This window comes from Ursus maritimus, assembly GCF_017311325.1.
Source record: "Ursus maritimus isolate PB19 chromosome X unlocalized genomic scaffold, ASM1731132v1 scaffold_X1, whole genome shotgun sequence".
Taxonomy (NCBI): domain Eukaryota; kingdom Metazoa; phylum Chordata; class Mammalia; order Carnivora; family Ursidae; genus Ursus; species Ursus maritimus.
Genome location: NW_024423319.1, coordinates 15992093 through 15998815, shown reverse-complemented (window position 1 = coordinate 15998815; position 6723 = coordinate 15992093).

Genomic DNA, 6723 nt, shown 5'->3' with positions numbered 1-6723 from the left:
AGTACTGTTAGCAGTAATTAAGTTACTGAGAGCTTAGTATGCTACTCTAAGAAGGATTATTGATTTTGATATTTCATTTAAAACACTGAGTATTTTGAGGCTCACAGTAGTCAGTGATCTTGCCGTTGCTCACAGGACTTATGTGAGAGAGCTGGGCTACAGGTCCAACATTTGCCCAGTACCAAAACCTGCCCTCTTAAACAGGATCCTCTACTGCATATATGTAAGCATTTTGAGCCATATGAAATTGCTAGCCAGGTTTGACTTATAAAAGGCAACGTCACTGTGTTTAATTTAATATAGATATGGATACAGATACAGACACAGATACAGATATGAAAAAAAGTGTTTTCTTTTGCCTGTCTGCTCAAGTTGACATGCTTGTTTAGCATCGTTAAGAGTTAGCAGAATGGAATGGGTAAATACCTAGGAATCAGAAGTCTTGCATGTTGTAGCAAGAGCACTGTGCATCATGTCAGAAGATTGTGGCCCCATCCCTTACAAGCTGTGTTTAACAGGGACAGAAAATTTGCTCTATTTGACTCCTAGGGTTTTTTTTTAGGGTTAGTGTAAAAGCACTTTTGACATTACTGATATTAGAAATTATTTTTATGAGAATATTAGTACTTTTGGAATAGGTAACAAAGTTTATCCTGCATGCCCAGGGATGAAAAATAGCAATAGCATTCATTACCAAAGTTGTGGCCCATTATTTTTCAATAAATGTATTTTATATTGTTTGCACTCCCTAGCCTTTTAATAATAATGACAGCAAAAATAGAAATGTGTTTAACTTTTGTTCACCAACTATGTATCGGACTCTCTGGACCCTTTACTTATGTTAACCCATGCAGTCCTCACAACAATCTTGTAAAGTATACATCATTATTTTCAGCTTAATATGAGTCTTAATAAATGGTGGGTCCAGGACTGGGAGTACAGTCTGCCTTTCTTGCTGGAGCTTTTGTCTTCTAGCTAGAGGACAGAATTATGTCTTATAACTTCCTGTATCCATCAGTTATCAGCATGGTGAATGGCATTATAGTCGCGATCTCAATGACCATTTTGTAAAGATTTTATTTATTTATTTGAGAGATAGAGAGAGAGCATGAGCTGGGGGAGAGGCAGAGGCAGACTCTCCGCTGAGCAGGAAACCTGATGCAGGGCTCAATTCCAGGACCCTGAGATCATGACTTGAGCTGAAAGAAGACGCTTAACTGACTGAGCCACCCAGGCACCCTTCAATGACCATTTTAAATTAATACTTGAAACAATATTTTTTTTGAAAACTTTGTAAAATTTCAGTTCCATTTAGAATTTTGCATAGACCTTGCATATGTTGGATTGGAACGGTGATAAACAGCTAGTTGAGTCTGGAATTATTCTCAACTTTACTACCTGAATCAGAAAAGGAAGGACATATTTCCTCTATTTCTGGGCTTGCAAGCAGATTCCCATGTGGTAGAGAACTCTCAATGGCCCTTTGGAAATCTTAAATTTCATTAATAGTATTTACTTAAGATGAATTCCTTTACTTCAGGCACCCTAAGCATTCATTCATAAAAGGGGAGTGTACTTAATACCACTGGCTATCTTAATTGGTATTTTTATTTTCAGCAGAATTTGTTAAGATACTCCATTCAGGATCTGGACATGTGCTCAGGATTTGTTACTGGGCTATGTAGAATATATAACTGATTCTAATTCTGAAGTGATTCTAATTCATAATTCTGTGGTGTTTTTAACATCCTCAGGAGGAAATATTAATGATGAAATGACAATGTGGTAGAGAAACAATGGCCTCTGTGTTGAAGAGCCAGATTTATATCATGAATGACACTTCCTGGTTGGGTGGCTTTATTGTGTTACTTCACCTCCCTAAACCTCAGGTGTTATCGTCTATAAAGAGGAGATTATAATAACTTCATCACAGGGTTGTTGTGAGAATTAATTGGGTTAACATGTATACGAAAGTGCCTAGAACACAAATAGTTGCCATATATATACTATCTGATTCTAATATAAGATACTTTGTCATATTTGGTTTTTAATAATGTTCATATCTTGTCAAAAATCAAAGCAAGTCTAGAACAGTGTGGATTTTAAACTTCTTTGTGTTGTCTCTTTAGTCTGCTTTATTCAGTAACAAGTGCTTTCTCTGTTAAGTCAACTATCTGCCAATACAAACAGTAAAATTTCTTTTTTTTTAAGATTTTATTTATTTATTTGACAGAGATAGAGACAGCCAGCGAGAGAGGGAACACAAGCAGGGGGAGTGGGAGAGGAAGAAGCAGGCTCACAGCAGAGGAGCCTGACGTGGGGCTCGATCCCATAACGCTGGGATCACGCCCTGAGCCGAAGGCTGACGCTTAACCGCTGTGCCACCCAGGCGCCCCAACAGTAAAATTTCTTAACTCTTTATCAGCTTTGCTGTTAGTCCTATAGGGCTACTGTACCTGCCAAATCTGAAATGTAAAGTTAATTCATAATACTAAAGTCCTGTCAACCATAATTTTCTAAGCCTTTCAATGTATGTCAATTATACTCCTAATTCCTGGGTTGAATGCTCTTTAAATATTAATGTGGTATAATAGAAAATAGACTTGGTTATAGTGCAAATTAATTATGTTTCCCTAAATTGTATTCCAGATACAATCATTCAACAAGTATTTTCTGAACACCTCTTATATGCTAGGCCCAGTTTTAGGCACTGAGAATTCAGCAGAAAACAAGATCAAGTTTCTGCTCTCACTGAGCTGACATTCTAGTGGCAGTAGTCAAACAAACAAAAAATAAGTAGATTTATATCATACGTTAGATGAGAGGTACTATGGAGAAGAGTAAACAAGTGCTATATAAAGAAATGTTGGCATGAAGAGTGGTGAGTTAAGATTTCTTAAGGAATGGTCATTTAAGGCCTCATTAAGAATGTGTGATTTTAGCAAAGATCAGGTGATAATGTGAAGGGAACTAATATGAATCAATAAATCACTCCATCAGGTTCTGTGCTAAATTAATTTGAACAGTTCTCTTATTTAGTCTTCACTACTACCAATAAAGTAAATATTTTTATAAGCATTTTACAGTTGAAGAAACAGAAGGTCAAAGAAATTACATAACTTTTAAAGGCCACACTATTAATCGCTATGGTTCTCAAAGAGAGCTACTTTAGGTTTTTTTAGAGTTTTTTTTTAATGTTTTTTTATTACATTATGTTAGTCACCATACAGTACATCCCTGGTTTCTGATGCAAGGTTCGATGATTCATTAGTTGCATATAACACCCAGTGCACCATGCAATACGTGCCCTCCTTACTACCCATCACCAGTCTATCCCATTCCCCCACCCCCCTCCCCTCTGAAGCCCTCAGTTTGTTTCTCAGAGTCCATAGTCTCCCATGCTTCACTCCCGCTTCTTAATCCAGTCATCTGTTGAAGGGCATCTCGGCTCCTTCCACAATTTAGCTATTGTGGACAATGCTGCTATGAACATTGGGGTGCATATGGCCCTTCTCTTCACTACATCTGTATCTTTGGGGTAAATACACAGTAGTGCAATGGCTGGGTCATAGGGTAGCTCAATTTTTAACTTTTTAAGGGACCTCCACACTGTTTTCCAGAGTGGCTGCACCAACCTGTATTCCCACCAACAAGGTAGGAGGGATCCCCTTTCTCCAGCAATTGATGTTTCTTGCCTTGTCAATTTTTTTTGCAAATACATTCTCCCATTCCGTGTGCTGCCTCTTAGTTTTTTTGATTGTTTCCTTGGCAGTGCAGAAGCTTTTTATTTTGATGAAGTCCCACATGTTCATTTTATCTTTTGTTTCCCTTGCCTTTGGGGATGTGTCATGAAAAAGGTTGCTTTGGCTGATGTCAGAGAGGTTGTTGCCTATGTTGTCCTCCAGGATTCTGACGAATTCCTGTCTCACATCGAGGTCTTTCATCCGTTTGGAGTTTATCTTTGTGTATGGTGTGAGAGAGTGGTCAAGTTTCATGCTTTTGCATGTAGCTGTCCAATTTTCCCAGCACCATTTATTGAAGAGACTGTCTTTTTTCCACTGGATGCTTTTTCCTGCTTTATCAAAGATTAGTTGCCCAAAGAGCCGAGGGTCCATTTCTGGGTTCTTTATTCTGTTCCATTGGACTATGTGTGTTTTTTGTGCCAGTACCATGTTGTCTTTGTGATCACAGCTTTGTAGTACAGCTCGAAATCCGGCATTGTGATGCCCCCTGCTTTGTTTTTCCTTTTCAACAGTTCCTTGGCGATTCGGGGCCTTTTCCGGTTCCATACAAATTTAAGGACTATTTGTTCCAGTTCCTTGAAAAATGTCATTGGTATTTTGATCGGGATAGCATTGAAAGTGTAGATTGCTCTGGATAGCATGAACATTTCAACTATGTTAATTCTTCCAATCCATGAGCATGGAATATCTTTCCATCTTTTTATGTCTTCCTCAATGTCTTTTAAGAGTGATTTATAGTTTCTAGAATATAGGTCCTTTACGTCTCTGGTTAAGTTAATTCCAAGGTAACGTATGGTTTTTGGTGCTATTGTAAATGGGATGGATTCCCTAATTTCTCTTTCTTCGGTCTCGTTATTCGTGTATAGAAATGCAACTGATTTCTGAGCATTGATTTTGTATCCCGCCACGTTACTGAATTGCTCTATAACTTCTAATAGTTTGGGAGTGGCTTCTTTTGGGTTTTCCATATAGAGTATCATGTCATCTGCAAAGAGAGACATTTTGACTTCTTCTTTGCCAATTTGAATACCTTTGATCCCTTTTTGTCGTCTGATTGCTGTTGCAAGGACTTCTAGTACTATGTTGAATAATAGTGGCGAGAGTGGGCATCCTTGTCGAGTTCCTGATCTTAAGGGAAAGGCTTCCAGCTTTTCCCCATTGAGAATAATATTTGCAGTAGGCTTTTCATAGATGGCTTTTATGAGATTGAGAAATGTACCTTCTATTCCTACACTCTGAAGGGTTTTAATCAGGAAAGGATGCTGTATTTTGTCAAATGCTTTTTCGGCATCGATTGAGAGGATCATATGGTTCCTGAGTCTTTTCTTGTTGATATGATGTATCACGCTGATTGATTTGCGAATATTGAACCACGCTTGCATCCCAGGTATGAATCCCACTTGATCGTGATGGATAATCCTTTTAATGTACTGTTGGATTCTATTAGCAAGTATCTTGTTGAGGATTTTGGCGTCCATATTCATTAGGGAAATCGGTCTGTAATTCTCCTTTTTGAGGGGGTCTTTGCCTGGTTTGGGGATCAAGGTAATATTGGCCTCATAGAATGAGTTTGGTAGCTTTCCTTCTGTTTCTATTTTTTGAAATAGCTTTAGGAGAATAGGTATTATTTCTTCTTTGAATGTTTGGTAGAATTCCCCAGGAAAACCGTCCGGGCCTGGAGTTTTGTTATTTGGAAGGTTGTTTATCACTGACTCAATTTCTTCATAATTAATTGGCCTGTTTAAGGAATCAATTTCTTCCGGTTTCAATCTTGGTAGTTTATAGGTTTCCAGGAAGGATTCCATCTCTTCCAGATTGCTTAGTTTATTGGCATATAGCTGTTGATAAAAATTTCTAATAATCCTTCCAATTTCAATGGTGTTCGTCGTGACCTCTCCTTTTTCATTCATAATTTTAATAATCTGGGTCCTTTCTCTTTTCTTTTGGATAAGTCTTGCCAGTGGTCTGTCAATTTTATTGATTCTCTCAAAGAACCAGCTTCTAGTCCTGTTGATCTGCTCTACTGTACTTCTGGTTTCTGCTTGATTGATTTCAGCTCTAATTTTGGTCAACTGCTTCCTCGTGCGTGGATTAGGCCTGTCCCTCTGTTGCTGTTCCAGCTTCTTGAGGTGAGAATATAAAAACTGCATTTTAGATTTTTCTATTCTTTTGAGTGAGGCTTGGATGGCTATGTATTTCCCCCTTAGGACTGCCTTTGCAGTATCCCATAGGTTTTGGACTGTTGTATTTTCATTCTCATTGGTCTCCATAAATTGTTTAATTTGATTTTTGATTTCCTGGTTTATCGAGTCATTCCTGAGCAGGATGGTTCTTAGTCTCCAAGTGTTTGAGTTTCTTCCAAATTTTTCCTTGTGGTTGAGTTCCAATTTCAGAGCGTTGTGGTCTGAGAATATGCAGGGGATAATTTCAATCTTTTGGTATCGGTTGAGACCTGTTTTGTGTCCCAGAACATGGTCTATTCTTGAGAATGTTCCATGGGCATTAGAATAGAATGAGTATTCTTTGGTTCTGGGGTGTAGTGTTCTATATATATCTATGAGGTCCAACTCGTCGAGTATGGCATTCAAAGCCTTTGATTCTTTGCTTAGTTTTTGCCAGGGTGTTCTGTCTATTTCTGAGAGTGGAGTGTTGAGGTCCCCTACTATTAATGTATTTTTATTTATATGTCTCTTTATTCTGGTTAAGAGTTGGCTTGTGTATCTTGCTGCTCCCCTGTTGGGGGCATATATATTTATAATTGTCATATCCACTTGTTGAATACTTCCCTTAAGAATAATATAGTGCCCTTCTGCATCTCTAACTATAGTCTGTAGTTTAAAATCCAATTTATCTGATATGAGAATTGCTACCCCAGCTTTCTTTTGAGGTCCATTTGCGTGAAAGATGGTACTCCATCCCCTTACTCTCAGTCTGAATGCATCTTTGGGTTCGAAATGAGTCTCTTGTAGACAGCAAATGG